This window comes from Mustela putorius, unplaced genomic scaffold (assembly GCF_011764305.1).
Source record: "Mustela putorius furo isolate JIRA1106 unplaced genomic scaffold, ASM1176430v1.1 tig00000835_pilon_pilon_pilon, whole genome shotgun sequence".
Lineage (NCBI taxonomy): Eukaryota > Metazoa > Chordata > Mammalia > Carnivora > Mustelidae > Mustela > Mustela putorius.
In genome coordinates, this window is record NW_025421492.1 from 4,210,326 (window position 1) to 4,228,680 (window position 18,355).

At 38.6% G+C, this 18,355-nt stretch overlaps 1 non-coding gene across 1 annotated transcript; it reads right to left on the bottom strand.

Annotated features, from left to right (window-relative positions):
- Window positions 1–10,507: 10,507 nt before the first annotated feature.
- On the bottom strand, window positions 10,508–10,579 carry TRNAA-UGC. Its single transcript has one exon. It is a non-coding gene; the product is annotated as a tRNA-Ala (tRNA).
- Between the last annotated feature and the right edge of the window lie 7,776 nt (window positions 10,580–18,355).

Sequence of the window (18,355 nt, forward strand, 5' to 3'; positions counted from 1 at the left end):
TATGTGATACCCATCATAACCCACTCAACTCCAAAGAAAGCAACCATATTGGTAATCCATTAAAAATCTGTGACAATTTAATTGCTTTGTTTCTCCATTTAAGTTCACAGGTGTATGGAAGATATCTAAGGAAAAAATTACTAGTGATGCTTCAGTGTTAGCAGTCATTACCCTCAATAATAAGGCAATATTTTATTAAAATATTGCAAGAGTATAAAATGAAAAGCAATGACATGGTTGATAAATTTAAAAGAACATGCCCTGAATTTTCTCTTAGAGACATGACAATCATTGATATTTACTTTCCGGCAAAATACCTGAGGACAACAAGAGTTCTGATATTCTCTGTACTTGTTATTCATATTATCCTGGACCCATTACTTTTTGTTCCACTTCACAAGTAAGATTTTTAAAAAGAGAAATGCAAAGTATTCAGGGTGTCTCGGTGGCTCAGTTGCTTGAGTCTTCGTCTCTTGGTTTCAGCTCAGGTGATGATCTCAGGGTCATGAGATGGAGCCCTGACTCAGGGTCTACCTTAGCCCAGGGTCTGCTTGAGGATTCTCCCACTCTCTCCCACTGCCCCACCCCCACCCACTCATCGGTGTGGGCTCTCTCCTCAAATAAATAAATAAATATCTTAAAAATTTAAATAAAAAATGGAAATATACTAATTTCTTTGGATTTTAAGTACTTTGCTGCCTACTATTTTTATTTCAAGGGAAGGGAAACAATGATTACCTCAATCATGTAAATCTATTTACTTAAGTGAGAGATATAAAGTTGTCCCAACCTTCTTATTTGCTCTGGAAATTGAGTAATAATATATGGAGAAGGCACATATTTATATTTATTTTCTCATGTTTACTTAAAGATCTGTCATCACTACTGAAGAATCAATTTGTTTCTAACATAAATCTTAAAAACTAAACTGCTCAAAAATGCAAATATTATGCTAAAAAAGTTACATCCCAGTTTCAATACTAGTAAATAGAATTTGTAATTTTGGAATGCTAACTGGATGTCCCTATCCCTAAAGAAGACTTGGAGCTATAATAGAACTGCTGTCTCAAGAGAGTTAAAATTAATACCACACAGAAGCAAGTTTAAACATGTATAATTAATAGAGAGGTCTATTTCATTTCAATATCCCTTTGGCTATTCGAGGTCTTTTCTGGTTCCATATAAATTTTAGAATTATTTGTTCCATTTCTTTGAAAAAGATGGATGGTACTTTGATAGGAATTGCATTAAATGTGTAGATTGCTTTAGGTAGCATAGACATTTTCACAATATTTATTCTTCCAATCCAGGAGCATGGAACATTTTTCCATTTCTTTGTGTCTTCCTCAATTTCTTTCATGAGTACTTTATAGTTTTCTGAGTATAGATTCTGTGTCTCTTTGGTTAGGTTTATTCCTAGGTATCTTATGGTTTTGGATGCAATTGTAAACCACATGCAGAAAAATGAAATTGGACCATTTCCTTACACCACACACAAAAATAGACTCAAAATGGATGAAGGACCTCAATGTACGAAAGGAATCCATCAAAATCCTTGAGGAGAACACGGGCAGCAACCTCTTCGACCTCTGCCGCAGCAACATCTTCCTAGGAACAACACAAAAGGCAAGGGAAGCAAGGGAAAAAATGAACTACTGGGATTTCATCAAGATCAAAAGCTTTTGCACAGCAAAGGAAACAGTTAACAAAATCAAAAGACAACTGACAGAATGGGAGAAGATATTTGCAAACGACATATCAGATAAAGGACTAGTGTCCAGAATCTATAAAGAACTTAGCAAACTCAACACCCAAAGAACAAATAATCCAATCAAGAAATGGGCAGAAGACATGAACAGACATTTCTGCAAAGAAGACATCCAGATGGCCAACAGACACATGAAAAAGTGCTCCATATCACTCGGCATCAGGGAAATACAAATCAAAACCACAATGAGATATCACCTCACACCAGTCAGAATGGCTAAAATCAACAAGTCAGGAAATGACAGATGCTGGCGAGGATGCGGAGAAAGGGGAACCCTCCTACACTGTTGGTGGGAATGCAAGCTGGTGCAGCCACTCTGGAAAACAGCATGGAGGTTCCTCAAAATGTTGAAAATAGAACTGCCCTATGACCCAGCAATTGCACTATTGGGTATTTACCCTAAAGATACAAATGTAGTGATCCAAAGGGACACATGCACCCGAATGTTTATAGCAGCAATGTCCACAATAGCCAAACTATGGAAAGAACCTAGATGTCCATCAACAGATGAATGGATCAAGAAGATGTGGTATATATACACAATGGAATACTATGCAGCCATCAAAAGAAATGAAATCTTGCCATTTGCAACAACATGGATGGAACTAGAGCGTATCATGCTTAGCGAAATAAGTCAAGCAGAGAAAGACAACTATCATATGATCTCCCTGATATGAGGAAGTGGTGATGCAACATGGAGGCTTAAGTGGGTAGAAGAAGAATAAATGAAACAAGATGGGATTGGGAGGGAGACAAACCATAAGTGACTCTTAATCTCACAAAACAAACTGAGGGTTGCCGGGGGGAGGGGGTTTGGGAGAAGGGGGTGGGATTATGGACATTGGGGAGGGTATGTGCTTTGGTGAGTGCTGTGAAGTGTGTAAACCTGGTGATTCACAGACCTGTACCCCTGGGGATAAAAATATATGTTTATAAAAAATAAAAAATTAAAAAAAAAATAGAGAGGTCTATTTCAAATACTTCTTTTTAGTTCTGCTTCATAGAGAAACAAAGAATCTTCTAGACTTAATGTCCTGCCTAATGGCATCTTACAGCTGGACGTTTCTTTCTTTTTATCTTTCTTTCTTTTTCTTTCTTTCTTTTTTTTAAGATTTTATTTATTTCACAGAGAGAGTGAACACAAGCAGGGGTGGTAGGAGATGGAGTAACAGGCTCCCTGCTGAGCAGGGAGGCCAATGCAGGGCTTGATCCTAAGACCCTGGGATCATGACCTGAGATAAAGACAGACGCTTAACCGACTTAGTCACCCAGGTGCCCCAGTTGGACATTTCTATATTCGCTGCACTCCCAGTTCCATGGTCCAGAATATTATCCCTGGATGAAGCAGAAATGAAATCTTTCAACACAGGGACATCACAGAGTTTAATGCATTTTACTCTACCTGTATTAAGGGCCACCCCAAGAGAGGTGACATAGGAAGGTACAGAAGAAGGAAGTAGTACAGAAGACCCTTCCATTGAAATGTGGCCTCTTGTTCCCAGTTTGACACATGTGTAAAGGAAAAGCGCATTTCTGTGATCTCTTTCTTTTGAAATAGATAACAATGCATAAAGCTTCCACAAATTTTGGAAAAAGCATTTTTTCCACCTTCCATCCTGTCCAGTACTGTTTATCAAGTGAAGTGTGAGTGACAATAGCAAGAAGAGGAACTCTACTTGATATCATTATGCGTGGCAGTCTCAGAAAGGACAGAAACCATGCAATAGCAAAATAACACGTGAAGGACATGTTCAGTACAAGCCCCACGTTACAAACTGCATTGCAACTTTGATAGCTGAAAATTAAATCTTTTTCTTAGTAGATGGGACTGCTATTTTCCATTTCTGCCTTAACTCACAAGATTTACTAAGTAGAAATCCATGTAGGAACCTCAACTACTGTTTCTTGAATATGCAAATTGAGCAATAAAAACACATATTTTAATATCTTGATTTTGAGCATTGGTTGTGTAGATGAAGGAAATTTCAAGATAAAAGCAGTATTAATCACGGTTAGTAACGGTGTTCCAGACCCATGTCTGAATGGAAGTGAAAAATGATTTGTGAAACTTTCTACCTTACAAGCAATTTTCAATACATTTATTCAATTGGTTACAAATTGTGAGCTTTTAGAAATATATATTTTTATACCTCATATGGCTTTATGTGCTTTGTAATGACCACAAAAACAATATTCTTGGGTGTTTACTTTGCATCAGGTAAGAATATTTAATTGTGCTTCCTGTTTTTCTTTACATGTAAAGTGTTTACAGTAATAGAAAACATAGTAAAATCTATGGCATTTTAAAGTTGTTTTCACCAAAGCATACAAATTCTATGAAAAATAACCCATCAATATATAACCACAGTTTTGCTTTTTTTCTGCTTTTAGGTAAATACATATACAAATGTAACAGTCTACAAATGTGTAAATAAATCCTCAACTCCTTCCAAGAAAGGTGTTTATCTCAGGACATTAGTCTAAATGTGGTCAGGAAGAAAAGTCACTGCAAGTTACAGAATAAGGGAGTTTTTATACAAGGACTAGAGAAAGCAGGCAAATTTGGGAGGCACCGTGCCCAAGAAGGGCTAAAAATGAGAGCCCATGGAGGAAGCCATAATTGCACTAGTGGCAGCCGGGGAGCGCTGGGAAGGTGTACAGAGCCTTGGGTATGATCAAGTCCCGGCATGTGTGCAACAGTCTCTTCTGCAAATAGCCCTGAATCTGAGCATTAGCATGCATGACCCTTGGACTTACTGATAGATACATTGCTCATTAGGAAACAGATTTTTGTGTTTCTATAAATGAAGAGAGGATTTAAAGGGAGGTTAGGATGGGCAGATTGGCACAGAATACTTTTTTCATCCACCAGGAAGTGAGTGGAAAAATCCTGTTCTCAGGGGGGCAAACTGACCCACTTCCTTGCCTGTGATTGCTATCTCTGACACTCTCCGCAGTGCTGAGATCAAAGTTTGGACTCGGCTGACTCACCCTTCCAAGGATCCAATTTCCGGGAGAAATGCCACTCTCTCTGAAACTTACATTTCTGGACATTGCAATAGACAATAATTTGCAATTTACTAAAGGTGCTTATTGGTGACTTCTCCACGTCGTTATTCAAGATACACTTATCTCTATATTTCAGCACTTATGGAATATATTCAAGTTTTTTGCATCAATGTTAAAACAAGAGATCCAAATCACCACAAGCAGCTGATATTTCTTCTGTAATACTAGCAATTCTTAATTCAACAATAGATTTTTGATAGTTGCTATAAGACATTAAAGTTCTTATCATGGCTAGCAAATATAGCTTGAGTGTGATTTCAACATAAAGATGGATATTAGAAGAAATAACTTTAAAATAAAGATGTAGGTCCCATTCACGTCTATGTGTGTACACATGTCTTCACGTGTTTTTCTGGGAGACTGGGAGGCTCTAACAACAATCAAAGCAAATCAAAGAACTTAAAGTAATAATAACAAAACCTCAAGTGCCTCCTGGTGCCTCGTGTTTCAGGATAACCACTGTCGAAAATACACTCCATCAATACACTGTATTTATGACTCATTTCAATTATTCATATGTGATGAAACCATGGAAAACGGAGGAATCTTATGTGTATATAGATACATTAAATAGGACAGTCAGAAAAAGACTGACACCGTATTGTTCTAATTATATCTTATCTTAGAAAAGGCAAAATTATAGACACAATAAAAAGATCAGTGGTTGCCAGAGCTTTGTGGGGAGATGGGAAGGATGCATAGGTGGAATACAGAAGATTTAGGTAATTTTTTTTAAAGATTTTATTTATTTATTTGTCAGAGAGAGAGAGAGTGATTACAAGCAGGGAGAGCAGCAGGCAGAGAGAGAACCGGGCTCCCTGCTGAGCAAGGAGCCTAGTGTGGGACTAGATCCTAGGTGCCTGGAATCATGACCTGAGTGGAAGGTAGACACAACCAACTGAGCTACCCAGGTGTCCCAGATTTAGGGAATTTATACTAGTCTGTTCAATACTGTGATAGTAGATACATGATGCAGTTCATTTTTCCAAACCTATAGGACATCACGACAAAAAGTATACAAATTAGAAAATTGTTAAGAAGTTAGATCATTTGTGACAAGAGATTCTATCTGTTACAAATGTTCGAAACAACCTCACATAAGGGGCTGGGGGAAGGTGCTCATCTAAGTAACTTTGGAAATGGGTGGAATCTGTATGACCAAGATCAAAATGAATGCAACTAAACACTGCTTTCTAGTTGATACAGGTTAACAATTCTGATTCTGCTGTCACAATTCTGGTACATGTATACGCAGCTGAACATGTCAGTAGATAGATGCCTCAATGTTAAGGTGGGACTTTACAGATAAGCAAATTGAGGAGGCTAGAATCATCCACATGGTAATGCATTAGAGGTGGAGACATCAGTAGGAACTCATGTTGCACTCAATATGATACAGCTGGTTACACCTAGAAGTATTTGTAGATATTCATGCATAACTATACATTTGCATATATGTTCTTGCTTAGGCAGGTGAGATAATCTCAAAAAACTGAAGCGCCAGTGGTCAATCAGCACTCTGAGCTCCTGAATTGTGGCTTCTAATACCATTCTCAGAAACAAAAATAGAACAAAACAAAAGCAAAAGAAAGAAACAAAAACCCAGAGCTCTTGGGAGAAATGGTTGATTCCAGGACTGAGAAAGAAAATATGAAAAATGATTCTGCAATACCTTGTGATGTCAGAAAGTAGGGAAATGCTGAGCACACACAAGTGGACACTCATGGGGGTGTGTTGGAGGGATGCAAGGGTCAACTGAGAGAGCTCCCAATAGCCACAACAGGAGCCATTTGACCAAAAAATAAAGTTGCATTGGATTATAACCCAAAGTATAAAATAAATAGGCATGAGTACTTACTGATGACTAAATGACTGCATAAATTTAATAAATGGTAGAGAATTCTTGTACCAAATAATTCAGAATAATGTATAGGTTCTCCATCCTACAGAAAGGGGGACTTCCTACTTATTGAGTGCAGGCTGCACATAGTGATTTCCTTCCAGAACACAGTATAGAAAGGGTGGGGGACTCTACAGTAGATAAATCTGAAAAATATCAGCCAGGTGATTAAGTCAATATTAACAATGATAAGTATGTGAGAGCATATAGCCTTGAGATGATGTCACAAAAATAGCATTTTACATCTGTGCTTTTCTTTCCAAAAACCTGTAACTGCAATCTACTAATGAGACAAACATCAGACTAATTCCACTAAAAGGGGATCCTCCGATATACTTAACCAGTACTGCTTTGTATCTGACCTCAAAACTGTCAAGGAAAAACAAGGGAAGTCTGAAAACCAGTCACACTGGAGAAAAAACTAAGAAGACACTCAAACATCCTTCTGAATAGTATCATGGTACGGAAATAGGACATTAGGTAAAATCTAAGAAAACCTGAATAAATTATGGACTTTACTTAATTATGTATTGATAGTGCTTTGTTCATTTTAACAAAGGTACCATTGCTGATACATGATGTCAATAAGGGGTACCCTGTGCCGAGGTATATGGAGACTCTGTACTATCTTCCCAACTTTTCTGTAAGTCTACTACTCTAATGTAAAGTTATAAAAACATGAAGATGACTAAGAGATGATCTCCATTCTCGAGGAGCTCACAATCATTAGACAAGGCAAAGCGTCCATAAGTTACAGTCAAGTATGATGAGTTTTGTGATAAAAGGAAGCATGGGACATTGAGTGTTCAGTGAAGGGGCACCTGACGTGGCTGGCAGGTGTAAGGAACCTTGGGGAAGAGAGTGATTCTGAACTGAGCATTACAGGAATCAAGAAATCAAGAGGAAATGAAAAATATAAGAAGTAATGGGGTCTAACCTTTATCACCGGCATCAAGAGCAAATTCTCCAGACATCTACAGCCACCCCAACTTGGATTGCAAGTCTCCATTCCTGCTTTATCTCCCACCCCCTGACTTCACAGTATAATTCACTCTCTGATCGGCTCCTATCAAATGTGGATCCTTGATCTCCGAATTCTTGTACTGTCTGGCCTCCTCTGCGCATGTTGCCACATGGTGGATGGTGAGCACATTTCTCTTTCTCTCTCTCTCTCTCTCTCTCTCTCGATTTTATTTATTTATTTGGACAGAGAAAGCATGTGAGCAAATGGAGGAGGGTGTGAGGAAGGCAGAGGGAGAGAGAATCTCGAACAGACTCTGAGCTGATTCACGAGACCAACACAAGGCTCGATCCCGCGACTCTGAGACCATGAACCAAGTTAAAATCAAAAGTCAGATGCTTAACCAATTGAACCACCCAGGCACCCCCACTTTTTTGCCTCTTTAAAAGGCTCTGCAGTCTTCTGTACCTGCACTGTTTCCCTAGTCCTACAAAATTCCCAAACCTTACCAGGTTATGAGTTCCCTCCCTTCTTCAAGCTCAAAGCATGTTTACTGTACTCTGACTCTTTTTTGAATAATTCTACCCATTCACTTTCATTAAAATATTGCACAAAACTTTGAAATTATTTATATTTCTATGTATTTTTTATATTCCTTTCATTAGTTATATTCCTTAATTCTCCAAATAATGGGTTTGTCTTGGAATTTGTGTTTTGGAATGATAAGACTCCTCATCTTTCTCTTACTTGATCAAGGAAAAAATAGGAACTCATGTCTATTGACAGTTAGTGTTTCAGGAATTAAGACATGTAAAATATGTCAACTTTCCAGATTCCCCCAAATGCCTCTGAGCTAAATATTATTATTGCTGTTTTCTAAAACTACAGGAGGTCACTGGGGCTACAAGGCCCACACAGACATCTAGTCTAGCCAGAATCCTGAGTGTGGAGTCAAACCAGCACCAGAGCCCAGGCTGTTTTGGCTCCAGCCTGTGACCATCTGCGTGCAATCTAGGGGACCCATAGAGACAGATTCATTTCTCAACATTACACGTCTCTGTAGTGTCAGGGCCAGAGTGATTCTCAGGTCTGTGTAGTGGCCACACTGCTCAGCTAGACCTATGACCTAAAGCAATTGTGCAGGACCCCAGTTCATCAGGGGCTGAAGAGAGCACCTACCATATAGGTTGTGGTAAGGAATGGAGGGTCTCATGCTGCTGCGTCATCATCCCATAACTGTCATAGTACTTGTTCCTTGTTTTGTTGGTGGTGTTTTTCTCTTTTTGGCCCTCTTGGGCACAGAAAACATGCAATGCTTCTTTGTTTTACAGTTTCTGGTTTTACTTCTATGACAATCCTCCCGTTTTCCAGAATATAAAAAAATGAAATGGTATTTGACTTTAGTTCAAGAACTTGACAGTTGAGTCATGCTTTAAGAAAAAGAAGGGTGTCGTTTGGGCTGTCAAGAAAATATGGGGATTGTCACACAGCTTTGGGCAGGTGGTGACAGGGGCCTTTCTCTTTCTCTTTCCAAGCATCTTTGTGCACCAAGAAAGGGGACATTGACCTTGAGAGCACACGGAGAAGAGATACTATTTCAAATGAAGCAATAAAATGTGTAATATATGTTAGTAATTAGAGAAACTGTTTCACTCTCTTCTCAGGTTTAATAGCTTCTCAAAGATGGTGAATAAGTTAAGGGAGTTTTTTAATATTCCTCCGAAATACGAATCCATGTACAACCTTGTATTACATAATTAAAAATGTCTTTGATCTGAAGGTCTTAGATTTATCCTCACAAATTAAGTGTTGAACATTGGATCTCCCAGTTTTATTCATAATGCAAACAAGTAAAGGCAAGCAGGGCCACTTCCGGGGGGTCCTCAACACAGAGGGAGAACTGTACCTTGATTCACATCAAACACCATCATGTGCTATCTGGGAAGGAAGGCTGATGGGCAGCATGAGAGTTACCTTAACTGTCCCGATGAGAATGGGAGATACAACTAAGACATCCAGGGAAAGTAGACAACCATATACTCAAATAGATCAGTAATGCAGAAGAGGTGGAACTCACCAAAGACATCTCTCTACTTTGTGAAGTCTGTGAGGCTGACCCAGCACTATCACCTCCTATAACTCTGCTGCAAATAACAAAAGAATATCGCATGTGAAAATACTTTGAGAATAAGAAGTGTAAGAAGTATGTTTGCTGTGTTTTCATTCTTGAAGTGGGATATGCCCACGGCAAAGCGGGTAAGTGCCCACCTGACCATTTGTATGGTTTTATGAAAAGAAATGGGGTGTTAGCAGTAATTCAGATAAATCCAGGAGAGAAGTAAAGATTTGTTGGGAAGACTAGGTTTTTATTTTCAATTAATAAAAAGATGCTATTAACAGGCGCCTGGGTGGCTCAGTGGGTTAAGTTGCTGCCGTCGGCCAGGTCATGATCTCAGGGTCCTGGGATCGATTCCCGCATCGGGCTCTCTGCTCAGCAGGGAGCCTGCTTCCTCCTCTCTCTCTGCCTGCCTCTCTGCCTACTTGTGATCTCTGTCAAATAAATAAATAAAATCTTAAAAATAATAATAATAATAAAATAAAAATAAAAAAATTAAAAGATGCTATTGATACTGAAAGAAAATATTATCACAACCCAAGCTTTTCATGGAGTTCATTTAATAGAGTAAGATATCACCTGTCATCTAGACTGATGTGCAGTGCTGATGATGTACCTTCCACTGTAAGGATGCTATGATATTTCATGAATGAGCCTAAAAATCAGGTTAGTACAGTTGAGGGGAATAAGTCATGGAGATGCGAGGGATCGAACCTGGGACCTTATGCCTGCAAAGCATATGCTCTACCATTGAGCTACATCCCCAAATACAGAGATGGCCTGATATGGAGATGAGTTGGCACAGTTAGTCCTTTTAAAAACATGGGCAGATGATCTCTAGGGAATGAAACATCCCTGGGTTCCTATGGTTTCAAATTCCAGTCACGGAGCGTTCTTAAGCATTCCTCAAGGGACGTTTTGCACCATTAATATAGAATTGCCCTGCTGCTTTAGAGCTCAGTATCGTGCTAGCTTCCCAAGCCTTATTTATAGACATGATGAAGTACCACCTTCCTTCAAAATTCATCTTATTTCTGTGGTCTCCTACTCATCCATCCAAGAAAATATTTTAATTATATTCCACAAAGTCCCTATGCCTTCTATAGGGGAAGGGAAAAAAATCTTTCTTCTTTTGTCCCTTAGTTTCTGTGACTGGAGCCTTGAAAATTAGACCAACAGAAAGTGGATTAACAAGAAAAAAAGAGAGTTTCGTATTAATTCCCTCCCACCTCCATTCCCCCAAACACAACGGGGAGAAACCCAGCAATGAGTAACTCAAAGGGGTGTTTAGGACAGGGGAACTATCAATCAGTGGGAAGTGACAGGACAAAGGAAGAGGGGTTTAGATTTTTAAAGGTGCAAACTAGGGTAAGTAAATGTATAGGGGAAACCCAGAGGGAGATAGGGGCTCTCCAGAGGGTCTGAGGGTGTAGAGTCTTCTCGGGATGATGCTACCCCCAGTGGAGGGTTGGCATCCCCTTCCTGGAACATGTGAGTTGGGAGCATTATAACAGGAATTTAGGGTCTGCTTCCAGGAAAACAGTTGCCTTCATCTCAAAATCATCCTTGTGCCAGAGTGCCTTATTTGGGGGTGGTATATTCTGAACAACCTTCATATCCTTCCTGGGGTGAAGGTCAGAATAAGGGGTCTTGTTACTAAGAAGAGAAAGATGAAGGAGTTGACTTGTTGCCGTAACAATACTCCCCTCAGTACAAGGAAATGGCATTCTGGATCTAGCAGCCCACCCAAGTTACAGGCTCTGCCCGGACCAGAAGAAGCAGTCTTGCTCTGAGGGGAGCATGCACGTTCCAGGAGGACCTGAGTCCAAGCCGTGGAGAACCATCAGCACTTGATTTTCACCGGCTATGACGATAAAGATGAAAGAGTGATTTGATAAATAACATTTCCACAATGAGAGGACAAACAGGAATACCAGATATAAATGAAAGAGCTATTCTTTGGTTTCGTCTGCTTGATTACCACAACCCATAATGCTGAATGCAGCATATCCCTTGATAGGATTATTAGCGTAGGGCTCTCTAAATATTTGATGAGCTCATTGGAGCCTTACAGAAAATCTAATTTCCGGGTTATCGCTAACAGCATATTCTGGCTCTGACACTCCTTCTCTTTGCTAAGAAGATGCAAACTTTAAAACACACTCCTGCTCTATCTTAGCAAATTTGGACATTCTTGGCCAAGATAAGATCAGAAGCTAAGAACAACAAACTCATTTATGAACTAATTCAATGATATAGGATACACTTACCTATATCAGTGAAACTAGTAGAGGACAAGGTCCAAAATAATAAAGGGTTACCAAAAGAAAAAAAAAAAAAATATATATATATATATATATATCCTCTCTTTTTAGCTCTGGTTCCAATATAATGATGGCTTTAGAAAAACCTTTATCCTAATATTGTCTTCTATAATTCTAGATATTTAACTTCAGATGTATATACTGATATTCCTTTTGAAAAATATGAAAGTACAGAGTAATTCAATATTGATTAAAATAAGTCCAAAATATAGATAATTCTCTTGAGTACGACTATCATTATAGTCTTTAAATATCTTACCTTAATATTGCTGGGTCTTCATCCATCCATGAAAACACAGCTAGTAAAACTAGATGTGACTGAGGTGCAAATCACTCCCTCTCTACCAGATCTCCATCCTGCCATGTACTTTCCTATAAAATACTCTACACTAAAGACTCAAAGAAGAGAGTAGTGCCTCAAATGTTTATCCTATGACTGTGCCCAGGAGTAGGCATGCAGAATAAACCTAAAATAAATTACTTTAAATGCTTCTGGAAAGTCATAGAAAATTTAATTTGTCCTGAAAAGACTTTTGAGTTTGAAACAAAATGAGCAAATTCAACAAGATTATGAAGGTTCTGTATTTTCTTTCAGTCCATAAATGTAACTTTCTTTCTGTAAAGTTATTCTCAGAGAGATTTATGCTTGTTTCCTTATATATTGATGTAATTGTCCAGAATCCATGCACATGAGGAATTCACCCTTGTGAAAGAGTGGGTTTCACTAGATTGTTCAGCTGCAAGATTATGGGACCTTATCCCGAGTTAGACGCTGACTTAAGTCGAGCACGTTCGTTGCTACCACACAAGAAAGATTGGCCATGCCATGTTTCTTGTTGGAAGCACAGAAGTAGGAGAGCGTCCATGTGCCCACTATCTCTCTCCTCCACCCTCTGCCTTTTGCTGGCTTCTCTCCCTCTCATAAATGCTTTGCACATAAGGACTCATACATTTGTGATATGAAAATAAGCTTTCAAGATGCCTTCTCTTTCTTATCTGTGCATTTGCTCTGCGAAAAGCACTGAAAAGTACCAATTTAACTCTTGTTTTTGTTAAATGTAATTTGATAGAATAATAAGATTTTATAGTCAGTGTGCATGGATAAAATTTCATTGTGAAAGTCCATGGAATTACTTAAAAATGTATATTATGCAACATATACTCAACCTTCCTCTATGATAAGGACAGAGAGACTTGAGAAAAGAACACTTGAGGACAATACATGAGCAAGAATGCACTGTATGATTAATTATTTTACTCTTTCAAATACCATACTTAAGCCAAATATTCTTTTGTTACTAGGAATATGATTAAAAGAACTATTGTTCTCTCTCTCTCGAAAGCTCACAGTCTGGTAGAAAGAAAAACATATATAGTAAAAAAATGCATGTGTTATGGTTCACCTAAATAGCAGACGATGTGGACAAAGAACCCCAAAATAGCAGTGACTTAATCTTCCAGAAAAGGTTATTCTTCACACATACAAAATCTCTTAAAACATATATGAGGTAAGGACAGGATCACAAATGGGAAGTTTCTGCCCCACATTGGTCCTTAGGGACTCCATTTGATAGCATCTTAACCATCTTTATAGTCACTGGCCCCATCAACATTAAAAAGGGGAACGTGGAGAAACATCTAGGTTTCTTCATGGTTGTGGTCTGGAAAAATCTGGCAAGAATACAAGAGTCACAGGAAGTACAGTCTTCCATGTGCGCAGGAGGGAAAGAGAATATAGATAGTAGTAAACATCAGAAGTATCTACCACAAGGAGTGCTTGAGTAAAGCAATATGAAACAGTAGTTTGTGAAAGGGTGGTGGGAGAACCCATGGGGGACATAAGGAAATGTCCCAGACTCCTTGCTGGCCAGTGAGCCAGTGACATCTACTCCCTCCCTCAACTGGGAACTGGCAACACTCTGATGTCACCTCAAATAATGATCCTCCCCCACACACGCACGAAGTCTGGGTACTAATACCCAGACCTGTAAGTTTGTTACTTTCCATGGCGAGGGGGATTCTGTGGATGTGAGTAAATCAAGGATCTTGAGACAGAGATTATCCAAGAGGATACAGGTGGGTCCAATGTAATCATAAGGGTCTTACAAAGGAAAAGAGTAAGATAAGGAGTTCTGTGACAGGAGTAGGGGTCGAAGTGATGTGATAGTTTTGAAGATGGAGGAAGGGGCCAGAAGCCAGGGGATGCACGTGCCTTTGGGAGATGAAAAAGGCAAGGAAACAGATTTTGCCTTAGAACTTCAGAAGGAACTAAAATGCTCACCCCTTAATTTAACAAAAGTTTTAAGTTTTAGGTGTTCAAAATAACCGATTATTTGCCTCTAGTCATCATTTTTGGTTGGACATTCTATACATGTCTAGTAGACTCTCACCAAATCTTAGCAAATCTTCAGGGCCCATATCAAACACCAATTCCTCCATAGCCCTTTTCAAAAGATTTGAACAAATGTTTAAAAGAGTTGTGGTATCTCTTCAAGTAGTTTGCACATTATTTCCTTACACATTCTAGATTTAACCTTTCTTCTTTTAAAGTATTTCTTACAATTTGAGTTGTATATATGGTTTGATATGTATATATTATATAAAATATGCAACAACTTAATTTTGTGTATATTTCTTTTTTTTTTAAAGATTTTATTTATTTATTTGACAGAGAGAGATCACAAATAGGCAGAGAGACAGACAGAGAGAGAGATGAGGAGAAGCAGGCTCCCTGCTGAGCAGAGAGCCCCATGCGGGACTCGATCCCAGGCCCCTGGGATCATGACCTGAGCCGAAGGCAGAGGCCCAACCCACTGAGCCACCCAGGCGCCCCATATATTTCTTTTTTTAATGCCTTACATAGAATTAGGCACATGATGAAACTTAAATAAAAATTTCTTAATGAATTTAACATGTAAATCTTATTATATCTGTATATATAAAAAATTTCCTTGTTCCAGTTTTAGAATTTTAAAGTTCTAAAGGAAAGTTTTAAAATCCTTTCTAAATTTCATACTCAGCTCACAGAATCAGAATAAAGTTTATAAGCACAAAATATGAAATAATGGCATCAAGACTATAGACTTACACAAATATAAAATCATAAAATCATAAACTTATGCTGTTTTAAGGCATGAAATTTGTGGCAATTTGTGACAGCAACAATCGTAAGGGAATATACCCCGCCACCTCTTTTGGCCACTGGCTGTGGCACAGGTTCCCTATCCACATCTGGTGTGGGTGGAGAGGGGCTCAGGGTGATGTGGAAAATGGAAAAGGACACAGCAGGGGACGGGGAGTTTCTCTCTGAGTCTATTCTCACAATCATGGGATCTACCCCCCTTTTGGATCCAGTCTTCTGTTATGGGGTAAATTGAGACCCTCAATATTCAGATACCAAAGTCTTAACTCAGTGCCTCAAAAATCTGATAACAGGGTTATTGCAGACATAATTAGTTAAGATGAGGATGCACTGGAGTCAGATGGGCCCTAATCCAGTATGACCAGTGTCCTTATAGAAGGGAACTCTGGATACAGACACACACACACGAGAATTCCATGTGAATACAGAGGTAGGGTGACGAGTCTACCAGCTAAGGACTGCAGACCAGCCACCAAAAGCCAGGAGAGAGCTGGGGCAGATTCTACCTTGTGAACCTTAGAAGGTACCAGTCCTGAACACACCTTGACCTTGGACTTCTGGTCTCCAGAACTGCCAGAGAATAAGTCGCCGCTTAAGCTGCCTTGTTTCTGACACTTTGGGCAGCTCCAGCGAGCCAAATCGCCCTCCTCCACCATGACTCAGCCTTCTCTCCACAGTGGTTTCTCACAGTTCTTGGGTGAGTTTTCAGAACCCATTCACTCTGCTTGCTTTTGTAGCCTCCTCAAGGTTGCTGTAATGGGGAGTCATCCTCTAACTGCATTTTCTTCTCATTTCGGTGGAAACAGTCTGTTTATATTTTTATCACGTACAACTTCTCAGAGAGTAAACACATATCCACTTACTGGTGCTCAGCATTTCAGGCAAAGCTCTTTTTAGGATTGATTTCATTTATTATCGATGAAGTTTTCCTCCCCTACCCCTTTGCTGATGTTAATAATTCATCCCAGTATTAGAAATGGTGATGTCGTCTCTGACGTATTCTCCTTTCGTTTTTAATTTTTATTCACCAGTGTAAAGTCAGTGAATTCTGCCTGTGGTGTCAGTCAACAGGAGGATCTCCACAGAAATTACCTCAGGTCCTATTTCACTGTGGCCCCAGCTATAAAATGCAATTATATAAGAACATCAGCATATAAGTCTACTGAAATCTTTCTTCTACCCATATTTAAGTCTTAACAAGGATTGGCAAAAGCTCCTCATATAACAAGAACTCAAAAGGATTCAAGGGTGGCAAAAGAATACTTTTCATATAGGCAAATTGGATGCCATAAAACACATATATTTGTGTTTATATTATCTTATGAATGAAAAAATGTTATGACTATGTAAAACCGACAGGAGAATCTAAACAAATTCTTCCCAGAGTTTATTTTAGTGGTATCCATTTTGTCATTGTGAATTACATGAACTTACTTTAATTGGAATTAAACACATCAAAATCAAATGAATTTTCCCCTGCTTATTTACATGAGAAAGCTCTTACAACCATAATTTTGCTTACAATATGATTTTTATGTTATTTTATGATTTTTAGTTATTAGAGGTTCTAAGTAACTAATTCTTTGTCTCTAGTCAGCATTGGTAGTTGAATTTTGTCACATTTTGTAGACTTTCACCGAAATCTTACAGTTTCCTCAAGGTCCATATTAAGCACCAATTTCTATGTAAGTTCTTCTCAAACAACACTAACATGTTAAAAATAGTAATGCTATCTATTTAGATAGTTTAAAAACTATTTTATAGCACATTTTATATTTCATCTTTTGTCTTCTGATATTTTCTTTTATTGTTCAAAAGCAAAATCTTTGAATACAGAGATCAGGGACTTTGATTTTTGTTTCTTTTTTACAATGTTTTGAATAAGGGTGGGCACACAGTGGAGCATGAACATAATTTTTTCTATTTAAGTTACTATGTCAGTCTTATTTTATGAGTATTATTTTAAAATGCTACTTCACAAAATGAAGTTGCCTTAGAAAAGCTGTTTGGTTTTTAAAAATGTAGGACACCTCTGTGGCTCAGTCGTTAAGCGTCTGCCTTTGGCTCAGATGATGATGCCAGGGTCCTGGGATCAAGTCCCACGTGGGGCTCCCTGCTCAGTGGGGAGCCTGCTTGTGCCTCTCCCCCATCCCTCCCTCCTCCCCCACCCTGCACTTTTCTGCTCTGTCTCTCTTTCTCAAATAAATAAATAAATGATCTTTTAAAAAATGTAAAATCCCAAAGGAAAGTTAAAAATTCCATTTCAAATTTCATATTCAGTTGCAGGACATGTGTGAACATAAAATGTATCATAGCATTAAGTTTACGTTTTTCTATAATTTTTGTATATTTACATTTCTTTATTTTAAGATTTTATTTATTTATTTGACAGATAGAGATCACGAGTAGGCAGAGAGGCAGGCAGAGAGAGAGGAGGAAGCAGGCTCCCCACAGAGCAGAGAGCCCGATGTGGGGCTCGATCCCAGGACCCTGGGATCATGACCTGAGCCGAAGTCAGAGGCTTTAACCCAGGGAGCCACCCAGGCAGCCCTGTATATTTACATTTCTTAAAATACAAACTGTGAAGAAGCACTTCTACATGAAAACTGACATTTTTTAGTCTATCAGTTGAACATACATGCTAAAGGAAAGAATGTGACAAATCATTTTAATGGTTTCAACAATAAATTTCTTGACCCATGTTTTCCCATGAGAATAAATAGCACGCTTCCTCTGTAATTAGCCCTGATACATGGCACTAGCATCATCGTCTTATTGAGGTACAAATGCTCAGTTTGGGGTTTGGGTTTTGGGTTTTTGAGAACATCATTTTTCCCTCTTACCCTGAAATAACATTTCAGAGTGAGGTTGACAGGATGGGTAGAAATAATCAGACAATGACATTTTCAACATCAAATGAAGCAGTAATTCTCTAAGTTCATAGAATTCTACAGAACAGTTTTTTACAAATATAGCAATTTTCTGCATATGTAAGTATTTGGGGCAAAAATGAGATGAATGTGAAAAGTATTATTAGCATCACACGAGTCACACCTATCATCAAAATGTCACTGA